Consider the following 22,747-nt stretch of genomic DNA (forward strand, 5'->3'; position numbering starts at 1 on the left):
TGAATCATGTGAAGGGCCTAGGGCAAATGGACTAATGAAAACTATAGAGGAGATTGGATTCTTGAAAAAAAACAGGTGGATAGAACCAGAAACTATGTATAGTGGGGTTCTTTTATTCACACCTCTCATCATACAATAAATATATTTCTAATTTACATGAGATTGGAAGTAATTGGTGTAATCAGGCAATCTTTATTTCTGCTTGTCACTTGGGCCCTTGCTAATGGAACATTCTCCAATACATGACCATCCATGATGCACATTATTAGTCGGAAGGCAAAAGATGTTTGCCTCATCAGCTCAAGACAGTTTTGTTTATGGGACTATAGCTCATTTATCAAAACAACTTATTTCATGCCTTTTTCCACTTATCTTTCTATGCAAAGAATACAGCGGGGTTTAAAATCTTTAACTTTTGTGGGGTAGGACATGCTTATGAATTGCACTTCCTCTAAATAAGGAGCTTTATTGGGGAGGAAATGGCAATCTGTCTCCTTCGTTGTAGAAAATAATGACTCTGAGCTGCTGTTTTGCTTCTCTATTGTAAAATTGATAGTTATCCATTCAGTTTTCTCACTTCACTGTCTTCATGTTTCTTAGACTTCTAATGGGGAAAAAAATTTAAATAATCCAGCAAACTGGTGAGTTTACCATCCATTCAAAAACCTTTCCTAGTACAGCCTGCTTGTGAGATACTTGAAAGTTTCACCAGGCTACATACATCCATTTGTTGGCTTACAGCTGCAGTTGTGGGGCCATATGCAGCATATCTACATCCTTGGCACTTCATTCTCTATACTCAAGACCAGTTTCTGGAGTTCATTCATTGAAGAAATGTTAACAAGGACACCCTTTCTGACCCTCTGGTGGTTTTTTTACAACTTCCTTTATAATCATGCTATCTTTCATGCAACTATGAGAACTTCAGTTTACAATTGATGATTGCATCACCAAGTCCTTCTGATAAGCATAAAATGTTGTTCTCTTGCAAGGCTTGAGGCTAGATATTTAACCCCTTTCTTGAATACTATTTTCTCTACTTTCTGCTTTAACAGGTGCCATTATGCAATATGCTGTTTTTGTTTATAAATCTATGCACTAGAGTAGTTCTTAAGAGAAAAACTCTCAGAGATCTCGAAATGTTTGTTTTAACAACATGTGTTGTTTTAAACACAAAAACAATAGATTATTTGTAATAGCATAAAGTTATAAATTTTTGGGCCACTTCAGGAGTCAAAATTATTTTTACAAGTATTACAACTCACGTATCTATGCCTCTAAACTTTTTATCTTTTATTACTTAGTATCATGTAAGAATGAAGAATATATTTGAGATTCAAAATACTGTAACAAAAAAACTTGATAGTTAACCTTTAGAAATTGGAACTTATTTCTTGTGAAGGAGATGCCTCGAAAGAAAAATGAAAACTTTCAAACGATGAGATTCTCTTGAAACGAACTGATTACTTAGGTTAACAAGTTGGAAGGTGTGAAAGTCACATGGTTTTTAATTGCAGTACTTTGCAAAGCAGTGGTGAACATTCAGAACCCTTGAAGGTGGAGCTCAGAGAATGAGTGGGGTGAGCTCTGTGCAGTCTATCAAGTGGTTTAAAAGTTTATGTTCCTGATGAATTTTTTTTCATCCCCTCATAATGGTCAGTGACAGGTTTTATACAACTCCACTGCAAAACACAGGTGGCCTAACAAATGAGTTTTACAATACTGTATAAGACATAACTAAAACTATTAGATATATGAAAGAGTTGGAGCAAACACTGATCTGGTAAGGAAAGTCTCCAAAGCAAGTACTGGAAGTGTAGGTGCTCAAGTGCAAAGAACAATGGTGATTTTTTTTTTCTTTGCTTGGTGCTCTGGACAATATAGTAAAGTGCAACAGCTGACAGGTTCTGGTGACTGCCAAGAGTTAATAGGATTGTATTGGAAAAATCTCTCCCTAATGAGGAAATAACAGTGCCTCATACCAAGAAAAAAGAGCATTGTTGTAACTGCTACAACTAGTGGCAAACAAAGAATCAGTTATTTGCCTGAAGCATTATGGCACATCAGCAAGAACCAAGAGTGGGTGTCTTTGAGGAGCTGATAGTCAAAGCCTCAATTAGTAAGGACTTTACCCACATAGATAATGATTGCCATTAATATTAACTGGTACTGTAATGTATTTTGAAAATTACTTTACATGTTAACTAATCCTTAGAGCTATTTTGTAAAGCTGGCAGGTGAAGGAGCATTTGGGTCTGAAAGTTACATACTTGCTTCAATCAATTGTCTGAAATGATGCACAACACCAGAAGCAATGAATCCTGTTTGTCATGTTAGGTCTTCTGTCACCCATGTTTGGACTGTTTGGTACAAGTGTTAAAATACAATAAAAAGTACTCCACAAAATTCTTAAAGCTACGGGGAAGAGTTAACCTCAGCTACCAGGACATCTTTATTTTTTTCCTCTCCTACTTTCTTTCCCTGCTGGCTTCTGCAAGTTGATGTACATCATGTGTCTTAAGGGTATGCAGCACATAGATATAAATAGTTAAACATGGAGGGGCTTTTACTGCAAATAAACTATAATTGTACAAAGTGTGGTACAGAACTTTGAACTTCTAATAGAATTTTTTACAGCTGTTGTGCTGGTGCATTTGTTCTTTGTACTTTTCACTCAGTTCCGGTTTTCTTAGAAATGCTTATTGTAATACAGTACTTGCATGACAGGCTTATGTTTAACAGTGGGAAAATGTTAACTGCAGGATTCTTTCTAATACTGTTTTGCAAATCCTGAGTTATTTTATCACATTTTACATGTATTTATTTTTCCTTTTTTCCTCTCCACTCCGTTTTTCTTTAGTGCCTGGAAGCTTTGATGCACTTTAACAGAAAATATAGTTACTTTTTAACCAGTTAAAATGTTGATGTTGGTACTGTTTCTGTTAACGTTGGCTCCCAGATCTTTGCATTGTTTAGAAATACATTGTTACTTCCAACCACCAGTCCTGTTGTATTAGTGAAATCCCGGCTAGACCCAGTAGCGGCTCCGTTTTCTGAGGATGATGTGAATTATCGCATTACTCCGCCTCGCTGCCAGTGCATTGCGATAAACCTTGCAGCTTGGCTCCTCCGGGAAGTCCATGAAATCAAGACGAATATCAATGGCCAGAGCGGTGCCAGTGCTTTATGTGCCGTGCGGGGGTGGCGGCAGCGCGCCCTGCCCTACCCCGCAGGCCGCCCGGAGCCAGGCTGCTTCTGCGGGGGAAGCCCGGCGGCTCGCGGGGTACAACAACGCGAGTAATTCCTGGCAAAAAAAAAACCTGCGCTATCTCAGCATTTGTGCAGCTGGCCGCGACACAAATATTTGCCCTTATTCGCTGGGGGGAAGGGCGGGTTTTCCGACCGCTTCCTACGGGCGAAAGGAGCGCCCTGACGGCACGGGCACGGCGGGACCTCCGCGGGGCTTCATCGCCTCAGCCGCCAGGACACTTCCCTGATGTTTCCCAGGGTGCCCAGAGAGCCGTTTGATTCCCGGCTACCTTGGTTATACCGGCCTTCTTAACGGCAGCGATCGGTCCTGCTCTCTCCGGGGGCTCGGAGGCATCCCGGGGCCGCCCTCCCCGCCGGGCCGGCCGGGCTCCATGCGGGGCTCCGCGGAGCCGCCGGGGCCCGGTGCCTGCCCGGGCGGCACGAGGGGAGCGGTGCCCGGAGCGCTCCGGGGGCGGGCCCGGCCGCCACCCCGGCCTATCACAGCCACGGGAAGAGGGGGCACCGCCAATCGGGGCCTGGCTCGCCCCTCACCGCCTTGCGATTGGCTGAAGTGTGGAGGGCGGTGCCTCGAGGACGGGCCGGGCTCTCGGGAGCCAACGGGGAGGCAGCGCGGGGGCGGGGCCTTGTGAGTGCTGCGCGCCTGCCCCAGTGAGCGCCGGGGCCGGGCGGGGCCGCGCGTGCCAATGGGGCGGCGGGGGGGGCGGGAGCGCCGCGCCGGGACGTCGAGGTGCCGGAGGGGAGAGGCGGCGTCGGGATAAAGCCGGCGGGGGATGCCGGTGGCGTGCGTCGCTCGCTGGGTCCCACCGGGGTCGCTCTGAAGTGTGGGGGGGACCGCATCCGCGCTGAGGTAGGCGGCGGCGCCCGGGGCTGCGGCAGCTTCCACCGGTGGGAGAGGTGAGGCGGCGGCGCAGCCGGGATCCGGTCGTGGCTGATCGGAGGGAGGAGAGGGCGCCTTGCCCCGACGGGAGCGGAGCCCGCGGGTTGTGCTTTGCGGCCCCTGGCGCTGGCCCGGCCCCCGTCCTCGCCGCTTTGTTTACGGTGGGGCGGGGAGGGGAGGAACGGGAGGGAGGGCAGCGTGTGGCCGGGCGGCCCTGCCCGCCGTCGCCGCGGGGGCATGAGTAGGGCGGAGGCGGAGCAGGGGTCGGCGGTGCTGCGTGCGTCCGGCCGCCCCCACCTGAGCTCCGGACCGCCTGCCCCGATCCCCTCCGCGGCCCGCGCTCTGTCTCCTTCCGCCCCTTCCTCCCCGGCCGCGGCCCCACCCGTGCGTGCCCAGCTTCTCAGCCGGCGGCCCCCGGAGCCTCCGGGCTAGGAGCGGCGCTCGCACGGCCCCGCGGGCCGAGCGTAAAGGGGCGGCCGCCGTTGGGCTGCTCCGGCCCCGCTCCCGCACCCGTCCGGCCGGCTCCGGCCGCCCCCCGGGACAGCGGGGCCGCGCAGCCGCCGGCAGCCACCGCCGCAGGGGATGGCGGGGCTGGGAGCGGGCCAGGCGGGCCGGGAATGGCGGGACGGAACGGGGAGGGTGGCACGGAGCCGGGCTTTGTTCCCGGCCCCGCCCCGCCTGGGGGTGCCCGGGGGCTCCGGCGGAGAAACGCGCGTCCCGGCTCCTGGTGCGGAGGGCGGCGCGGGCGAGCAGCGACGCCCCCGGCCGCCCGTGCCGCCCTCGGCGCAGCTGGCCCGCTCCCCCGCCTTCGGGGGAAACTTGGGAGACTCGAGCGGCAAACTAGGAGACGTGTGTGCGCTCCGTGTGCAGCGCCTCGCTGATGGAGTCGCTCCGAGGTGCTTTTAGGACCAAGTTTGGCTTCCACTGTTTTTACAGCCTCAGGTCCGCGTGCTTGTATAGCTGTAAGTATTGTAGGGACTTAATTAGTTTTCCCCTCTTCACTTCTATGTGTGTGTTTCTAGTATTTTGGTAATGTGATAATTTTTGTTACTCAGTGGGCGGTTCAGTTTGTGTCTTGACCAGAAATCACTGCCTGACGATCAGGGTAGCTCTAGCTGAAACATCCTAAGGATCAGAAGGAAAACATAAAAAGAAAAAATCCCTGAAAACCCAACAAACCTCAAATATTTTGGTGGCCGCTTATACTGAGGGAGTTGCAAAAGCAATTTGCTAATATGATCTTGAGGAATAGTGAGGCAATCTGGAGACAAGACAGCAAGAGTGTAACCTGGACTTCCTTCAGAATTACAAATCTCAAGTGGACTCTAGGCAAGAAATATCCTAAACCAGAAAATGTATTCTTTACTCCTTTGTGCCCTGTGTATCTCTGTGCTGCAGACTTCATGGAGTATATGGAGTACTATGAGAAAGGTGATTTGCTGCTTGAGGGTTGGGCAAAGAGTGAAATTAACTGTAGTTTCTTAAGAAGTATTTCCTCACCGTGTCATTTCCTCAGTAGGCTGTTTCAGTCGCTTTGCTTCTGTGTTGCTCCTGTCGTGCTGAGGATATGTGCTAAATACTTCAGAATCTTTGTGGAAGATCGCACACCAAGTGCTGTAAAACCACCCTGATTCTTATCTTGTGACACTATCTCAGGAAGGAAACAAATCACTCTGTAAAAATTGTGCTGCAGGTTTAGTAAGTCACGTATTTAAAGATGAGAACAACATTTTCAGTATCAAAAGCTTCCTTTATCTGTGGTTTGTAGAGGTCCTTAGTGATGCTTGATGGTGTTTGTTTCCCGTAGGCAGCCAGCTTCCCTGGGCAAATTGCTGCTGTGAGTGACTCCTTATTTATATTCCAAAACTGATTTGGGTAGTCTGTGCTGACTTCTCTGGAAGTGGTTTCCTTGGAGCAGAGTGGTGGTATGTTGCTTTGGGATGTTGTGGAACATTGTTGCTGAGCTTCATTTCAAAAGAAAAGTTGTTTAATTCTGGTGTGAGGTTAATTAAGGTAAAGTTGGAAAATTCAACTAATTCTATTTCTGTTTGACTAGCCTAAGTGAACCAAAGCATGGTGATAGCTGGTTTTCATGTAATAGCGTAATACATTTAAGAAGGGAAGTTTTAGGTTGTAGAGGCTAAGGCAAAAAGTAGAACTGTTCATTTTTCTTGTTACTGTATTAACGCTTTGCAGAGTCGTCCTCCTAGCTCAAGAGTGGTCCTCATATGTTTATTTCACTGTGAATGCTTGTCTTTCTAATTGGGGGTGATAAAATGAATTGGTATGCTGAAAGTTTTTGCTAATACAGTTGAGATCATGCTGCCTGTATTTGCTTTTTCTAAGAACTTAAGGAGATTATAATTCCCTTCAGTGGCTATGCATCAAGGAAAACAACTTGGAAAACAGTGTGTTCTGCATCAGGCAGGAGTTGCCTATTTTATATCTAGCCTTGTATTTAAGGGGGTTTTGTTTTCATTGTCGTGCCAGGTGAAGACTACTTCGTTATTGCATAAAGGACCAAAGGACAAGTTCAGATTTTTTGTCTGAGCTCCTTAAGACATGTGAAGGCAAACTTTTCGCTTCAGTGGACTTGCACAATGCAGAACATGGGTGCATAATGTGCTCCTTCTAGCTTAGAGTGCCGTGAGTTTTTAGCAATTTTGCCTACAATTTGCCTTAGTTTGAAAGAAACTACAAGTATTATGCACGTAATGTAGAGGAAGGAGCTACATGCACGTGTAGGCTGTGTGAGTTACTGTGAGAAAAAGGAGGATAATATTTCAGGGTTTGTGACCCTGTACCTGTGGGTACTGGCCTGCCTTACCAGTAGAAAATGTGATGTAGCTTTTCCTCAGTGAGGGGGCTGCTGGCCTAGAGCACGGCCTGGCTCTGGTTTGCTGCTTTCTGCAGCTTCTGTGTGCTCGCACCCAAACAACCTTCAGCCTTTACAACTCTTGTATCTGTAATAATCCTCCCAGGAATCACAGTGGGCTGGAGGAGTGTTGCAATGTTAGAAGGTTTCAGAATTCAGCATTATTCTTGTCTGGTCTTGCTCTAAATCCTGATGAACTCCAGTAATAGATGCTAGCCAGACTGACTCAGCTAGGGCTGCTTCTGCCTTTCTGTATTCTACTAAAAGAGCAGTTCTTTCTGGTATTTAGCTTGCTTATCCTCAGTGCTCGACAGTTAATTGTCCCAGTGTCTGTGTACTCCCATATAGCGCGGTCTCCTAAGATTTCTGTTGTCCTCCCTTTCCTTCCTTCCCCTCCCCCAAATCTATTATAATCCTAATTCCCTCTGACATGAGCACCTCCCAGGAAGAATGACTGAATACAGTCTCAAACAGCAAGTGTCCAATACCATCACTGGAAGATATCAAAAAGGAAAAAAAAAAATCCCCTTGAGCTAGTTGAACAACAGTGTTTGCTCTGGACTTGGCTTCAGTTTTGAGGGATTTTTGTATTTATCCCTAGTTTTTTCTAATGATTTGTGTTTGCATGCAAAAATAGAAGAGGAACAAGTATTAAAAGCAACCAAACCTCTTTGAGTTTGAGGTTCTCTGAAATGTCTATGTATTTGATCTGGTGCAAGGACCTGGTGTCCTGACGCCATTGCTGTAAGTTTTGGGGGTTTATTGGTTTGTTCTTTATGTGCGTATTCTTGTCCGTGTCACCAGAAGCGGCATGAATTGTTTTTTGTGGTTAGTGACAATAGTCAAAGCTGAGCTGCAGGGAATTTGCACAGACCTTGTTACAGAAGGACCTTTTTTCCATCATTCCAGCTGCTGCTTTGGCAGCTGGTCCATACAGGTGTGAGAGAACTTTACTTTTCAAGAGCTGGGGCTGGCCTAGCCTGAAATAGCTACAGACAAGAGTGTCTAGCAGTAGGCTTGGGATATTGACATGCCACTTGAGTGGTGCAGGTGGTCCCTTTGGAATTAGCATGGTGACCTATTTTCTTCTTATTCCCTGTATTCCAGAAAACGGAAGAAGACTCCTGGCTTGGACCTTTTTCTCCTCTCTCTTAGATTTTTTTAAAGTGAAGTTACATAAGATGGTCATGATAATAAAACAAGCTTTGTATGTTTTGTCAGCTAACTATTGAAAGGCTGCTTCAAAACCAAGTAACTGATACTTGGGGAATATTTGCAATTGTATGTTAAAGGAGTTTGTCAGTGGCAGTTGCCAACATTATTTTTCATCTTAGGTAGCAATTTTTTTTCTTTTTAATGTTTGTTTCCCCTTATCTTGAGTGTTTCTAGAGAGCAATAGCATAATTTTGCTAAACCAGATAAACCAGACTCTCTCTTGTTCAGGTGAGATTTCTTGTTCACCTTATCATACTAAAATGCTGTAATTGCCTTCTTCATGTATTAATTAGTCTTTTTAACATGCATTGGCCAGACTTCTATAAAGTGTTCCAGGGAAAGTTCCAATGGGACTTTATAAAGGTTCTTGAATACTCTGGTGGGTGTATCTTGCTGGTAAACCTTAGGGATCCTGTTTGCTTTCCATAGTCCTCTCAAGGTTTCTCTCTGTCTTCACAAACTGCAGCTTATAACAAAAGCTGTTACTGCTCAAGTATGATACATTAATGGAGGAAGAGAATCTGTAGGCTAAAAGCAGCTTTAGTGAGTATCACTTTTGCCAACAGTCCTTGGGGCTACTATAGTTTGGGCCCCAGTGGGCATGGCGTTAGTCATGCTTGTGCAGGGAGTGTTCAAGGAGCTCAAAGATGCCCCAGCAGCCTGCCAGTAAGCAGGGAGAGGAGCACAGAATAAAATGGTGTGTGCTAAAAAGATCCTTGGGTTATGGCAAGACCTGCCTTGCCATATGCAATCCCATTTGCTTAGCTTTTCACAGACTTCCTGCTATTGAACTTTCACTGCTGGCTTTTTGTAGTAGTCTCAAGGACAATAATTGTGTAGGTTTTACCAGCCCTATGCAGTTAAGTTTGATTGTTTAGAGTAACTGAATATAATGTTGGATATGTTTATAAAATAAGAGCTGGAGAGAGCATAAAAACTACAAATAGAGATAGTTTTGTTGTACTTGATCCTGAAGATAAGGCTCTAGTAATTCAGTGTGGGAGACTATGAAGAGATTAAATTTTTTTAAAAGTGAAGGAATATCTATAACATAAGGCTTGAGAATGATCTGATAAAATTAGACCTCAGGAATTTGCATTTGAAGTTGATATTGCAAAGAATGACTTTCTCCGTTGGTGTTGTCCAGTTTTGCAAAATAAAGAGGCATCTTCTTTTGTAAATGCCATGTCCTGAAGAGGACTTGGAACCAAGAGTAGACCTAGACAAAGGCTGTTTCTCTTTAAAGGCATTAGCATGGGAAATAGCTGAAGTGTTCCTAGTAATTTTAATCTGTCTTTCATGAGAATAGTCCTTATCAACACCACTTCTGCTCTTGTGCTAAATCAGAAAGAACTGCTGAGGTTGTGCTCGTGGCAGCTGGACGTATTGACGTTGACAGAATTTTCATGATTTTTAATTGAACTAATCTAATCTGCCAGCAATGCTGATTATGTTAAAAAATTGCTATAAGCAAAAATAGTAAGCTTTCTACCTCTGTAGATATCATCCAAAACCAATGTCATCCAAAAAGCTGAAGAACTACTGCCCTGTGACTGCTGACTGGCCTGGTTCTTCTCTGGGACAGGGTGATGAGTAGTCACTGGTCCCACCCCACATCAGCCCATAAAGAGAAAGGAGTTGCAAATGAGGGCTCTTATTCTTTGCAAGAGTAACAGTATGTGTAGGTCTCCCTGACATCTTCACTAGGATAAGGCAAGCCTGGTGCTCTTTTTCTTGACACAGAAATAATGGAGATCTTGCCCCATTCCCTCTGTTTCTTCAGCTGTGAGCCTACCACTGCCACCCTGTTTGAAATTACTTTGGTGGTGGATGTTGCATATAAAATTGGGGATCAGAGCTGTCTTTTCAGATGGAGTTGATACATGTGTTTGTGTGTATATTTATATGTATTTACAGGCACTTACCTGCAGAATTGATAGGTGAATAGCTAGAGAGGGTGAGAGTGGTGGATAGTAAGTGTAGGAACAGCAAGTGTGGATAAACAGAAGTACAAAAGAAATAGAACAAGCTTTTGGTGCAGGAAACAGAGAGATTTTACCTACACATTCCTTTAACACTTCAGTATAATTTTGGGCCTTTGCTGTAGTAGGGGAGAAATGAACCTTATTTCAAAGTGTTTATGAGCACTTCTTTTCCTGTAAGTCATGAGCAAGCTATGATATTATAGTCTGTAATTCAAAATCTGTAAACAAACCATCAGGCACAGATTGTACTTGTATTTTTGTGGTGCTGAGATAAATTGTGTGCAACTGATTTGATCCCGTTGGAAACCCAACCTTGTTTCTCCTGGGAGAATATCTAAAGAAGGTATTGCATTGTATGGCATTCTGTGTTATGCCATAGTGTGAGTTGTTGTTCTCTTGTCTTGCCTTTTTAAATTAAGAATATTTTCAAGTATGTCCTAGTCTCCATAATTTGCAAGTAGCTTTTATTGCATGTTCCCATCAAACCATACCTAGTATGTAAAACTCTTACATAAAACTTAGGTAGTTTAAGGGCATGAAATCTTAGTGACTGTAGCTCAGTGATACAAATATTCCAAGTTGAAGTACTGACATACGTTGGGGACACAAGACATTCTGAATTTTGCAGGTGACTGTTTGAAAACGAGTATGTGATTATTATGGGAAGACTAGAATGTAGAGAGAGAGAAATCACTAGGGCTTTCTTAACATTTTGTGCCTAGAAACAAAAAGGATAATTCAGCTACTTTAATGTTTGTTATTATTATGCTGGAGAATGCAGACTGGCCTCATTTAAGCCTTTTTTTTTTTTTTTTAAGTGAAAAAGCAAGTTCATATCTCACCCTGTGTAAATATAGACTCTATGAACTCTACAGTTTAAGAAAAAAGAATAGGTTGAATGGTCTGCAGGTACAACAAAGTCCCCATTCTGATCATTGCAGTTCAAAAGCAGTTAGCACTACTGCTTTTTATGCAGTATTTGTATTCTACTTCCAGAGGCCAGAGGTAATTGCACTAGATTGGGATATATCAATTGGAATGTTTTTCAGCAATGGCTTGAGTAGCTAAGAAATCTGCTAACTGGTGTTATACTTGCTGTATTATACATTATTGATGTTCTACTTCATTGTTGTCTGGTCAGCATATTGGAAGAGCTACTGGTGTTTTATATGTAGGACCTTAGTTTAAGCTCTGTTGAAGATGTTTTGAGGGCAGGAAGTGGGGAAGGCAGCTGCCTGCTTTGTTCGAAGGAGTGAAGTGGTGAGGTGTTTTTTGGTGTGGGTGGAGCAGTGGGGAAGTGTTATTTATTTATTTAATTCATCCAGACCTTGGTACTGAATGTGCATAAAGTTCATGTTGGTTCCTCCTAATGTTATGTCATAACTAACAGAAATTGCCACATTTTCTTTGTATAGATTCAGTAACAGAAGTGGTCAGTGTTTTATAGGTTTTGGAACTTTAAAAAAAAGAGAATGTATTTTGAGCCTTAGTAGTCTGTTAAGGGAAGAAATATTGTACATAAGATGTTAATTTTTTTATCATTGCTTAATTTCAAGTGCTTGAACCCTGCTAGATGGTGATGTCCAAAAGCCGATTGAATAAAAAGGGATTGTTGTCTTTGGTTTGAGATGCTTTCAAAAATGGGAAATTGCCAAAAGCAGTTTGAAGGTGTGATGTAAGGTCCTGTTCTTTGGATCTAATTTATTTAGTTTCAGGCTCATTTTTAGTTTAGCTGTGCTTGCAATTTATTTTGTAAAAAGGGAAAAAAGGAGTTTAGTTTCTAAAGCCATTTAGCATTTTTTTGCATTTCTCAGGTGTTGCTTTAGTGGTGGTGTAGGGGTCAGAGTTTAAAGCTTCTGGCCTACGCTGCACACTCATTGAAGTTCTCACTTTTCCTGTGGCTGAAACTTTGTTAATAAAGCTGGTGGTGAGCACTGGTGTTCAGATGAGTGCAAACACTCCAGACACACTGTTGTGCTTTATTGTTGAGGGCAGCAGTGTATCTGAAGAGAGCATGATGGCTCTTGCTCTTGATAAGGGTCTGCTGTTTTCCCTTCCAAGCACACGTGAAATAAGAAGGCACAGATGACGATAAATTCTAGGGGACATAAGGTGAGGCAAGCTGGGGTCTTACTCATTTCTTCTCTTGGAAATATGTACAAACTTAGTTTTAGTTGTTCTCCTGGTAGAAGCAACGTTTCTTTAAGTTAGCCTGAACATCTGAATTGCTTACAACCTCTCATGCCAAGAGGAAAGAACTGTAATTTCTTGGTCCTCTGCAGATCACTTGCAGATTGAACACTTGCAGAGAAAGTATTTCTCTGCTGCTGCAGTTTCTTGAAAAGCAGCAGAGAAATACTTTCAGATTGCTGGTCCAAATTAATGGTGTAGTAGAAGATAGTTAAGGTCACTTTTTGGGGGACCCAAAATATTTGGTTCTGTACTACAGCTGAGGAAACAATCCTCTAAACCAACAATCAGAAAACAGCAGGGGTAAAGGAGCAATCAGAGGGCATTAGCACCTTGGAAAGGTGTAACTGCATCACTGCTTTCTGAAGGCAGTGGGTTCCTTGCCTTGTGGCACTAGTAAAGAATTTTTCTAGCGAATAATCTGAGAAACTGAAAAGGTCTTAGGCCTAGATGGAAATACCCATTCTGCTGTGGTAAAAACACAGTCTGAGTTTTGGCATACTCCTAATACTTTTAAATGAGACTCCAAAAGTGAAAAAATTAGACTCTTTACCATATCAACAGGCAGGATTTGTGGCCCTGACCCAGTGGATAAGATTTGGGATTCACTTACTTAGTCCCTTTTCATGCTAACTAAGGAAAAGAGAATTCGAATAACCCATTTTAAGTTTCAGTTATCATGGTCAAATTATTACACATTTAGTACCAAGCCCTCAAATTTATCTTGCAAATCCTTCTTCACTACAAACAGGAGCATTTTCAGTTGAACTTTATCAGTTTGTAAATGGAGAGCTATTTGTAATTCTTGGAAGAAGAAAGTGTTGAACCAGTAAAACATGTGTAGTTCTCAGGTGCAGGTGGTTGGCTATATTCCAAAGATTTGTTATGACTGAGATAGGCAGTTTTTTCATCTTGTCCCATGAATCCTTTTAGGTGATCTTGATATGTCTTATGAGTGTTATCTCATTTCCATATCAGTTATGTAAAAGCTGAACCTACATTAATTTTGTACCAGTGATCTATGCATCTTCCAGTTGCAATATTTGTATTCAATGAAGTTCTGCCTGCCCAAGCCCCTGAAGGCTTGGTTTTTGCATTAGTGACCCTGTGTCTCTCCTGTTTACAACTTTTGTGGTTCCTCACTCAACTGATTAATTGATCCTCAGTTAATTGTTCAGCAGCCACCCAGCCTTGCTGGTTGTGTGGATTGTGGAGTGGAAAAAAAGCTGGTGTTTAGTAAGGAGATGGTTGGTGAAATAGGGAGAATATTGCATGACTACTGTGTTCTTGACAGCTTTTAGTGGCACTCGGTTCATCGTGTACCATTTTTAGTTTGTGGTGTTGATTATTGTTATACACTGTTAATATACTTAAAACTTTTACAGGAAGCAAAAGAACGAAGTTGTTACTAAAAATCTTCTGTTGATACACAGTGTGCTGAGCATCAGTAAGGAAATGGAGCAGATTTGAATAAAAGGAGCCTGGGAAACTTCATTCTCCCTTTTTATTCTTATGACATCCAGTTTTATGAAGTAATTAGCTTAAAAGTGGCTTCTGTCATATTCAGGTGCTCTCCAGCTCTTCTTTTTGCTATTTCTGATGTCAGTCACCAGTATCACTTACTTGGGAGGATAGCAAGCATAAGCTCAGTATAGTCTCAGTAGCGCATGCTGTTGCTGAGGAAGAGGTTGGGAGAACAAGGGAACTGGTCAGCCACTGGAAATCTTTCAGGCTTCTGGTATCATTTTCCCATGCTGTAGTGGAAAAAATGCGTAATTGGTCTGTAACAGGGAAGTCTTGTATAAAGTCAATATGTTGTATAATAAATCTAGTTTATAGTTAACATGGTTAACTACAGTTAACATTTATAGTTAACAATGTTGTTTTCTTGTTTTTATACCTCCTGTATGAAGGGTGGTGTTAGCTGACAAGAGGACCAGAGCTCACCAGGGGTGGTGTGTTATCTCAGGAGTGCTTGTGACAATAGGTTACTTAGCTCTAGAAAAAGCTGAGGTTATGGGTAAGCCACAGGTTTGGGTGACCATAGTGCCATTGTGTACATGTTTTCCCCTAAACTTCAAGCTTCTTGTTGTAATTTTTCAAATGATGTCATAAAAACTGATATAGTTCCTTTCTGCCTTTGTTCTACCTGTGTAAAAGCCAACAGTGTATTGAAGCCTGGTTAGGGTTTGTAGTGTGGAAACACCACTTCTAGCAGACGGGCTAAAACTATTACTATCTCTTTTTGTCTTTTGAAGTATCATCTTAATAAATTTTTTGGGCCTGTAATTGTGAAGAAGGCTCTAATTTAGTGTGTTGTGTGTATCTTCTTAAATGAAGTTGCTGATACTTGGATTTCCAGCAACATTGGTATTAATCCCCATCCCTGAAGTTTTTGGAAGTGATCTGCTGTACCCCTCTCCTACACTTAGCAATGTGTGCTGAATTGGAGCATGTTAATTGCTGCTCAAAAGTTAAAGTTGAGTTCCATCTTGCACAACAAGTAGCCAACATTATAGCTGCTACTCTGTGAATATAATACAACAGCTTGAAAATAATGCTCTGTGAACACTTTTCCTTTCAAAAAAAAAAAAAAAAGCTTTTGTAATTAGAAGTTACATGTGCTGTTACTTGATCAGATTTGAGGTTGGCAGAATTTTTATTTGTGTTTTCCAATTCAGGTTGTTGGAGGATTCTTAATTCTTTTAGATATGAAAACTTGGAGGTAGCATCAGTTTTCTTTGTGCTATTTTTTGAACCTTATGATAGCAAACCCTCCTGTATTTTCAGCTTTGTTTCTTTTTTTCATGTTCTGCTCCTTAACTTTTCATAAGTCTTCTGTAGGGGTGAACCCTAAACACTGAAACTACACCTGTGTGATACCTTTGACTTCAAATCTGATAAATATAGTTATATTTTAACTTGTCAGCTGCCATTAGGAAATGAAGCCAAATGAACCAGCAATATGCTGTAGCTACTGTAAGCTTCCCTGGCATCTGTTGGAGACTTTTGACCTTTTTGCTACCTTTACTGATACTTTTTTCTGTAGTCTGAGTTAATCCGATCAGATTGATTCTGTAGAATACCTCAGGTTGTATTCAAATCCAGCTGTAGTTGTTCTTGAAGTTCTGGGCAGCAGCTACAATATGAAATTCATTGTTGCCCAGTGTGCGCAAATAAACTTGGGTACATCGCATGGGTTTTTGTGGGCTTCCCAGCCTCTGGCCTCTTTCCAAACAGTCAGCTAGCTGAGCTGACAGTGCCTTCCTAAAGCTTGGACAGTCGAGTCAGTTTTCAGTTTAACTTTATTTCCTTCCTTAAGCAGCTGGGCTCTTGGGTGGTGGTGTGGTGGGAGGGGGAGATTGAATGTGGTGTGGTAAAGAGGGAAGATTTGTATGTATTTGTGTGTTTGCTCTGAAGGCAGCAAGCAGGGAAGCCTCGAAGGAGAATGGATTATGTACCTGTGAATGTATGTTTTGCTTGAGGTGCTGAGCTAAAATGTGCCAGGGTGGTTTCTGTCTGGGTATTCTGTCAGTTTTGTGGAGGGTAATAATGCATGGGTTTGATTGTGTTCAGGTGCTGTTCCCAGTGATTGTATTAGGGGAGGAGTTAAAGGACAGCTGACCCACTCTCTTTCAAACTGGGGCAAACGGAAGGTTTGGCATGAACTGAAAAAAAATATTGCTTACCTTTAATAAAACAAAGAGGAGCAAAAAGAGGAGAAAAAAAGGAAATTGTTCAGTTTATTGATGTAGGTAGGATGCAAGGTGATTGTTTTCTGCACAGCAGAACTTCTCTTAAGTGTCTGAAGAAGTAAAAGTGATGTGTATTTGATGCATTGCACTGTCAAATGCGCAAACTATGGAAAACAGTTGACATTTTTATTAAAGTGTTGCAAAATTTAACAGGTAAAATTCACAGTCAGAATTTTGTCTGTCTTTAAATGCTTCCCTTTGTACCTGGTCAAGTCTTTGAAACACTTGACTTCCTTTTCCAAGGGATTATGTAATGCATTCCCAATTTATATATGAACCTCAGGTTGCCTCCTATTTGCAAAAGTTTATCTAATTTTCTTGCTTGTCTCACAGTCCCACTTTTAAGCTCTCTTACATGTTAAAGTCTTCAGGATGTGGCTTTTTAGTTTTAGATTGCACTTATATGGGTCTCTCTTTTGTATTTTTGGAAACGCTAATTAAGAAGTGGAACAAATTGTACATAAAAGAATCGATGATGATTGAATAGTTCACGCATACTTAAAGGAAACTACTACATTTGTGCTGCATCAGAGCACTGAAAATCATGTTGGATGTACAGGGGTTTTTACAGTTTTTTTTCTGGAAAATTTTCAAGCTGTGGAATTTTAAAATTCCTGGAATTTTTCAAGCTACAAATTTTAAAAAGAAGAAAAAATACCTTCCCCCTATAAACTAGATGTTCCGGTGGTGGACTGCTGCTGCATGATGAGACTTGAGTTGTTAAAAGTGGTTGAAAGTGCTTGATCTGCCTTCAGGGTAAATTTAAAAATACTTAAGTGCTTTCTTTTACTGTAGTTTGGCACTGTAGAAGAACAAAAAGAAACTGCTGCCTAGGCAAGTTGTGGCAAGTATGTCAGCTGCATACAAACTTCTACTGTGAAGGAATCTGCAGAAGTTCTCAAGGCTTTGTTAGGAAGACCCAGCTCTGAAGTATTTTGTTTCTTTTTCTGACCACATCCTCCTGCTAACTGAGCAGATGAAAAAAAAAACAACCCAAAAATCAGAAAAGAAATTAATAAAAAAACTAATATGAAAAAATGGATTCAGAATTACTTGCATTTTAGTATGGTTAGATATGGTTAATAAAAATATGATTGTAACTAAAGTGCAATTAAAACCTTTCATAAGGAATGGATGCATGTAGAATACGCTGAGCGTGGGAAACCAGATGTTATTTTGGTGTCAGTTTTAATTTTTCTCTTTCATGGGGAAAAAAAATCATTAAAAATAATTAGCTTCTGAGCAGAAGTGCAGTTTTGAAGACAAATGTAACAAATAGATTTTTCTAGTTTTTGACTTTTAGATGATAAATTTAGAGTTCTAAAGCATTGGGAAATTGTTGACATCTCTGTTAAATGTCTAAGGTTTGATTTTTTTTTTTTTCTCATTTCTTTTTCAGAGTTCTGTATTTCATTTGTCTGTACTGTGTTTGGAGATCTTTCTCCAGTTTTTGGCTACATACCAGCCAACTCAAAGCTGTTTACATCTTTGTCTACTCTTACATCTCGAAGCACAACGTTGGACTCGTGGGGAAAATGTCTTGATGGATCCAACCTAAGTGTGGTAGCTCTCGTCAGTGGTTAACAATGGCTTCTAAGTGGTAAGGTCTTTCTCACGGTAGTGTCATAAATAGATTTTCATCTATCTCTTTCTGTTTTGCTTGTCTGTGTTGTACTGTGAACACACCTTGGGCTGCTACTTCAGCTATCAGTTGTCTGACTAGAAGTCTGTCTGTACTGTGTTCAGTCCAACAAGAACATTTGTTTTAATACGGTGTAGTGACTGACCGTGGCCAAAAGTGAATGCCTGAGGAAGAGGTCAGGAACAAGGCAAATAGCCTCCCTGTCATCTGTGTGGGGACTTCCGAAGCCAGGTGTGGTTTCTGTGCATTTAGTAATTCTCGAATTGTCTTGAATTGGTATTTCTTTGTGTCATTTCTGTATGTTCCACAGGTCTCTCAAGTTTTCTTTCTCGAGGGTCGGTGCTCCGTGGGAGCGGGGCCCTCCCGCCTGTGGGTGTGCGGGCGGGCGGGCGGGCGCCTGCGCGCTGCCCCCCTGTGGCTGCGGCCGGTACTGCAGCCCGCTGGCAGGGGCCGTCATGGAGCCGTGGGGCGCCTTGGGCTGGAAGGGACCTCTGGTTCCTCAGTCAGAGTTCTCATTCCTCAGTCAGTGCCACGTACAGATGCTCGTTTCTTTGCTGTTCTGCATGGAAGGATTTTACCTTAGGAAATTAGGAAATTTACCTTAGGATTTTCCAGTAGGAAATAGATAGGCATTGATGCCAAGTACAGGGCAACTATTGTCCCTGAAGCACTTCTGAGCTGAAATGAGTATGGATAGATCCAGCCAACATCTAAACTGTCCTTCAAAAATAATATAACGCACTGGTTTTCTATAGTCAAGTGGTAAAACTGATAGACCGTGCTTTCTTTGGGCCTTTGAGAGCAGAGGGTACATTGGTGTGACAGGACGAAAATAATGAAGTGCTGTTGTTGATATGCCATTTACTATGTGGGCTTTTGTATTCAAGCAAATTTTATTATTTATATATTCTATAGTATTTTGTAGAATGTAATAAAATATTTTGTTTTATTACTAACTGCCATTAATAATTAGAATATATATGCTATATAATATTTACTCATAGCTCTCACTTTCCTTTATTTTTTATTGTTCTATATATTCTGTGCAGAAGAAAAGCTTGGACAGAAGAAAAACTTACAGTATCAAATTATAGTAATGTTCTCAAACCCTCTGCCTCCATTGTTCTGCTTCATTTAAAAGATTGATTTGGAGTACCTGCTCTAATGTTCAAAGATGTACTTGCCATCCTTGAGCAATAGCAAGATATGGTGTATAAGGTAAACTTCTGCAGCAACAAATCTATTATACATTGAGAGAAAGAATACTTCAGTACAAAAATAATTATGGTATAAAATTCTAACAAAGGACAGTTAAGGAGGTCAGCACATTACATCACTGGAAATGAAAAATGTAACAGAAGAAAACATGGTACATGATATACTGGAGATGTTTAAAAAGGAATCAGGTTTTTAACAAATCAGGTTTAAAACAAATATTCTTAGTACTGGGTCCACAACTTTTCTATCTATTGTCTTCTGTAATAAAAGCCTATTGTGTTTTCTACACAATAATAAATGTTTGGGGTGTTAGGTGTTCTTTTTGTTTTTCACTTTAGGGAAGTGGTCTTTCAGGGTCTATTTTCCTGTTGGGGAATGCACAGAAAGTTTTATGCAAGTGCATTCCTTTAAAAATATGGGTGATAGGGAGAAATAATACAGATGGAAATATGTGCCAGTTGCCATTCTTCTTCGGTGTTGCTGATTTACCTGCAATCAGTTTCCTGATCCACCTTGTTGCTCAGGGCTTTGTCCAGTCAGGTCTTGAAAAGCTCTCATGGCTTCTCTGCAGAATTGTCTGGAGCACCAATGATGCTGAGAAACCTATTTCTGTAAAAGCAATTCCTGAACATATTCAAAATAAGAAATGTGCCTGTTAATACTTAACAAGCATTTTTGCAGGTGTAGCAAATAAGTTTGGTTTATTTTTTTCCAGCATAATTAATAGAGGATCATCATGAGGAGAAAAACTAGTGGTTTTTTAATGCATTTTATTTAAAAACAAATATTTCTTATTCTTCCTTTTATTTTTTCTTCTCCTTAAATAATCATTTAGGATTAAAGGAGTACTTATTAGTCACTTGATAGTCTGCTCAGCAGTTTCTTTAGTTTGGTCAATAAATTTCCTATTTATTTTTTCAATATCTATTTTAGAATTTATAAGTTCTTTTTTTCATCACAAAGTTTCTATTAAGATATAGCTCAGTGGGCCTCAGTGACTTTTAATAAGGCTTTCTGTGGGCTTTCCCCCTTGCTTCCTGCTTCATTTGGACATTTGTTCTCACTCTGATGCCTGACTAGAGAGGTGTGTTTCTGCTGAAGAGCTGAAGACCATACCTAATTGAAGTGACAAATGACTTGCAGAATGCCTCACACTTGGTGCCTCGCCTTGTTCAAATAATGTGGAACATCTGAGGCACATCTACCAAACAAACCCCAGAAGATGGAAGTCTAATAGGGACACAGAAGAGCTGCTTAATCTGTGAAATGGGAAAGTGTCTGTCAGACTAGAGGGGAAAAAAAACCTTCAACCTTACTTAGGACATACTTTCCCTAGGATTCTGTGGACTTTGTGCTTTGGTTTTGTTTGTTTGAGTTTCCTTTTTAGGCAGCGTTCAACATTCATAAATTTTTGTTTTCAACATTTTGTAATTTTTTTTTAACTTATTTTCTGGCATAAAGAACAGCGATTTATCTTGATAACGAACACTAAACTTTAGTGTGATTGTTTTTTTTTTTTCTTTTGACCACATTTTAAAAAATATAATCTGCTTTTATATTGAGCATAATATACAAGGCACTACCTTTAGGTGTCTTTTAACACCTAAAATGAAATACATTTGGCCTTCAAAGGGGCTAGACCTTTTGTCAGTTTCATTATGCATCAGCAGAAATATTGTGAAGAACTCTGTATGCTAAGTAATTTTGCTCTTGCTTAAAATTGCACTATTACAGCCCTTTTTAATATGTATATATACACACATGTATACAGCTATTTGTATCCATATATATCTTCAACCCTCATTTTTAATGCTTTTTTTGGTCAGGCAGCTGTTACATATTGGTTGTGGAGATGCTGCTGTTCTCCATTTGCAGCCAGCAACTGTTTGCTTGAAAGCAATTCACTTGGAGAGGTGCTTAATTTAAAAGTAACAGTAACTTCTACCTTAAGGTGTGAGGTAACTGTACAAGTTACAGTAAAGACTCCATATTGCAGTTTGAATCTATGGTATATAATGGAATGGAAACCAGAAATCTTTAAGGAACTGGAAAATGCTTATTCCTTGATTAGCAGCTGATGGAAACACTGTATGTATTTAAACAGAACAAGTATGTCCAAGATAAGAAATTTTTTTTTTTTCAGAGGTTTGGGTACAGCACAAGTGATGTATCTACTTCTGATACCTCCTAGGTAGCTGCAGAGCTTTCCTGTGGAAACTCTGAGTTGCCCTCCCTTGTGCCCCTGCTCATCAGGGCTTTATACATCTTGCCTCACTTGGCCCAGGGAAATTTCCATGTACAGTGCACCACTGGTCATTAAGTTCTTGTTTCTACTGTGGTTAGTTCCTCCTCAGTAATGCTCTGGCTCAGAAATGCATAATGAAGTGCAGCAAGCCTCACTTCTGATGCAGAACTGTTCTTTGATATGAGGCACTCTGTAAAGAATATAAGGATTCAGTCTAAGACATACAGCAGAGTTAAAGGAGGAATAACAGGGTTGTGTGAGGAAAGGCTCCTTCTCCCATTCAGGTGTACTTAACTCCTATTCTTAATTGTAACCACATTTAGTTGGCTCTTCTGTAAGAGTGATGGAAGGTAATCCTAGCATGGACAAAATGACAATTGTCACACCTCTTTAACATTTCCTTTAAGAGGAAGTGATTCCAGTTTGTGAAAATTTTTAGCAAAGAATCCTCCTGTGTTTCACTACTACAATTACTAGTTTTTTGTTATTAAAAGTCACAAGTGAAGAAAGCACTCAGGTGTTCTTTAGTCTTTCTGTTCTCATCAGATGACTGGAGCATCACTTTTTAAATAAAGGAATTCTTCCCTTTCTTGGTGATCATGTTCAGCCAGGTCTGTAAGTTTTAGTTTCCTCTCTTTCCCTTCAAAGGCAAGGGATTTTTTTCCTTCCTGCTTCTAACAGGAACAGGCTTAAACCTCTCCTTCAGATAGGTAATACAGCAATTCTCCTCCATAATAAGGATACTTCCATAAATCTTTTACAATACATGTAATCTTGTGTGTGTTTCTTCTGGCATTAGAAATTATATCATCTGATTTAAAGGATTATTCTATGTGAGTAAAAAGTGTGCCACCACTCTTAGTATGTCTGTTCCATAGATCCACCTTAAGGTGTGGCACTTGGGTAGAACTACTGATACATGGAAGTGCCTTTTGAGCTTTGCTGTGGCCCCCAGGTGACTGTCAGAATGCCTGAGCAGCCGAGCTGGTGTGTAGGAACAGTAACTTTGTCTTGATTGCTGTCTTTTAAGCCAGGTCTGTTAACTGTCCTTCTGAAGTTGCAAAGTCAGTGTGCTGTGTATTGCTTCTGGGTTTTTATTTTATTTTTTGGTGATCTTGTTTACTGCTCTTCAATTTTATAAGCTTTACTGTGATAATTTGGTTATATTTAGCAAACAAACCTGCATGGTTGTGCATAAGTTTTCTCTTGGATGGCTCAACAATTTTTTTGTTTAGTTCCTTCATCCTTGTGTGTTTGTTTACTTAGTAACTTTGATACACTGAGAATTAGTTATTCTAGCAGTGCATTTAGTGACTGTGTTTAGTTATTTACTAGTAATCAAAAATTGTTTGGTTTCAAACTTAAGGTTTTTTTCTCCCCTTCTTCCGAGAAACATTTTTGAACTTTATTTTAGTACCTTAGTTGGACCCCTGTTTCATCCAAGTATGTTGTATTTTTCCAAACAGGAAATTAGA

At 41.3% G+C, this 22,747-nt stretch overlaps 1 protein-coding gene across 3 annotated transcripts in view; it reads left to right on the top strand.

Moving 5' to 3' along the window:
• Nucleotides 1–3,991: 3,991 nt before the first annotated feature.
• Nucleotides 3,992–22,747, top strand: part of FRYL (FRY like transcription coactivator) — a 162,803-nt gene continuing 144,047 nt past the window's right edge. The window contains exons 1-2 of one of the 3 annotated variants that reach the window (XM_063157314.1): nt 3,992–4,164; nt 17,567–17,767. The gene's annotated coding sequence lies outside the window, so the exon portion shown is untranslated. Of the gene's footprint in view, nt 4,165–4,966; nt 5,110–17,566; nt 17,768–22,747 lie in introns of those variants that run through there. The other 2 variants (XM_063157313.1, XM_063157315.1) reach the window with 2 other exon arrangements.

This window comes from Melospiza melodia, chromosome 5 (assembly GCF_035770615.1).
Source record: "Melospiza melodia melodia isolate bMelMel2 chromosome 5, bMelMel2.pri, whole genome shotgun sequence".
In the NCBI taxonomy this organism is placed as follows: Eukaryota; Metazoa; Chordata; class Aves; order Passeriformes; family Passerellidae; genus Melospiza; species Melospiza melodia.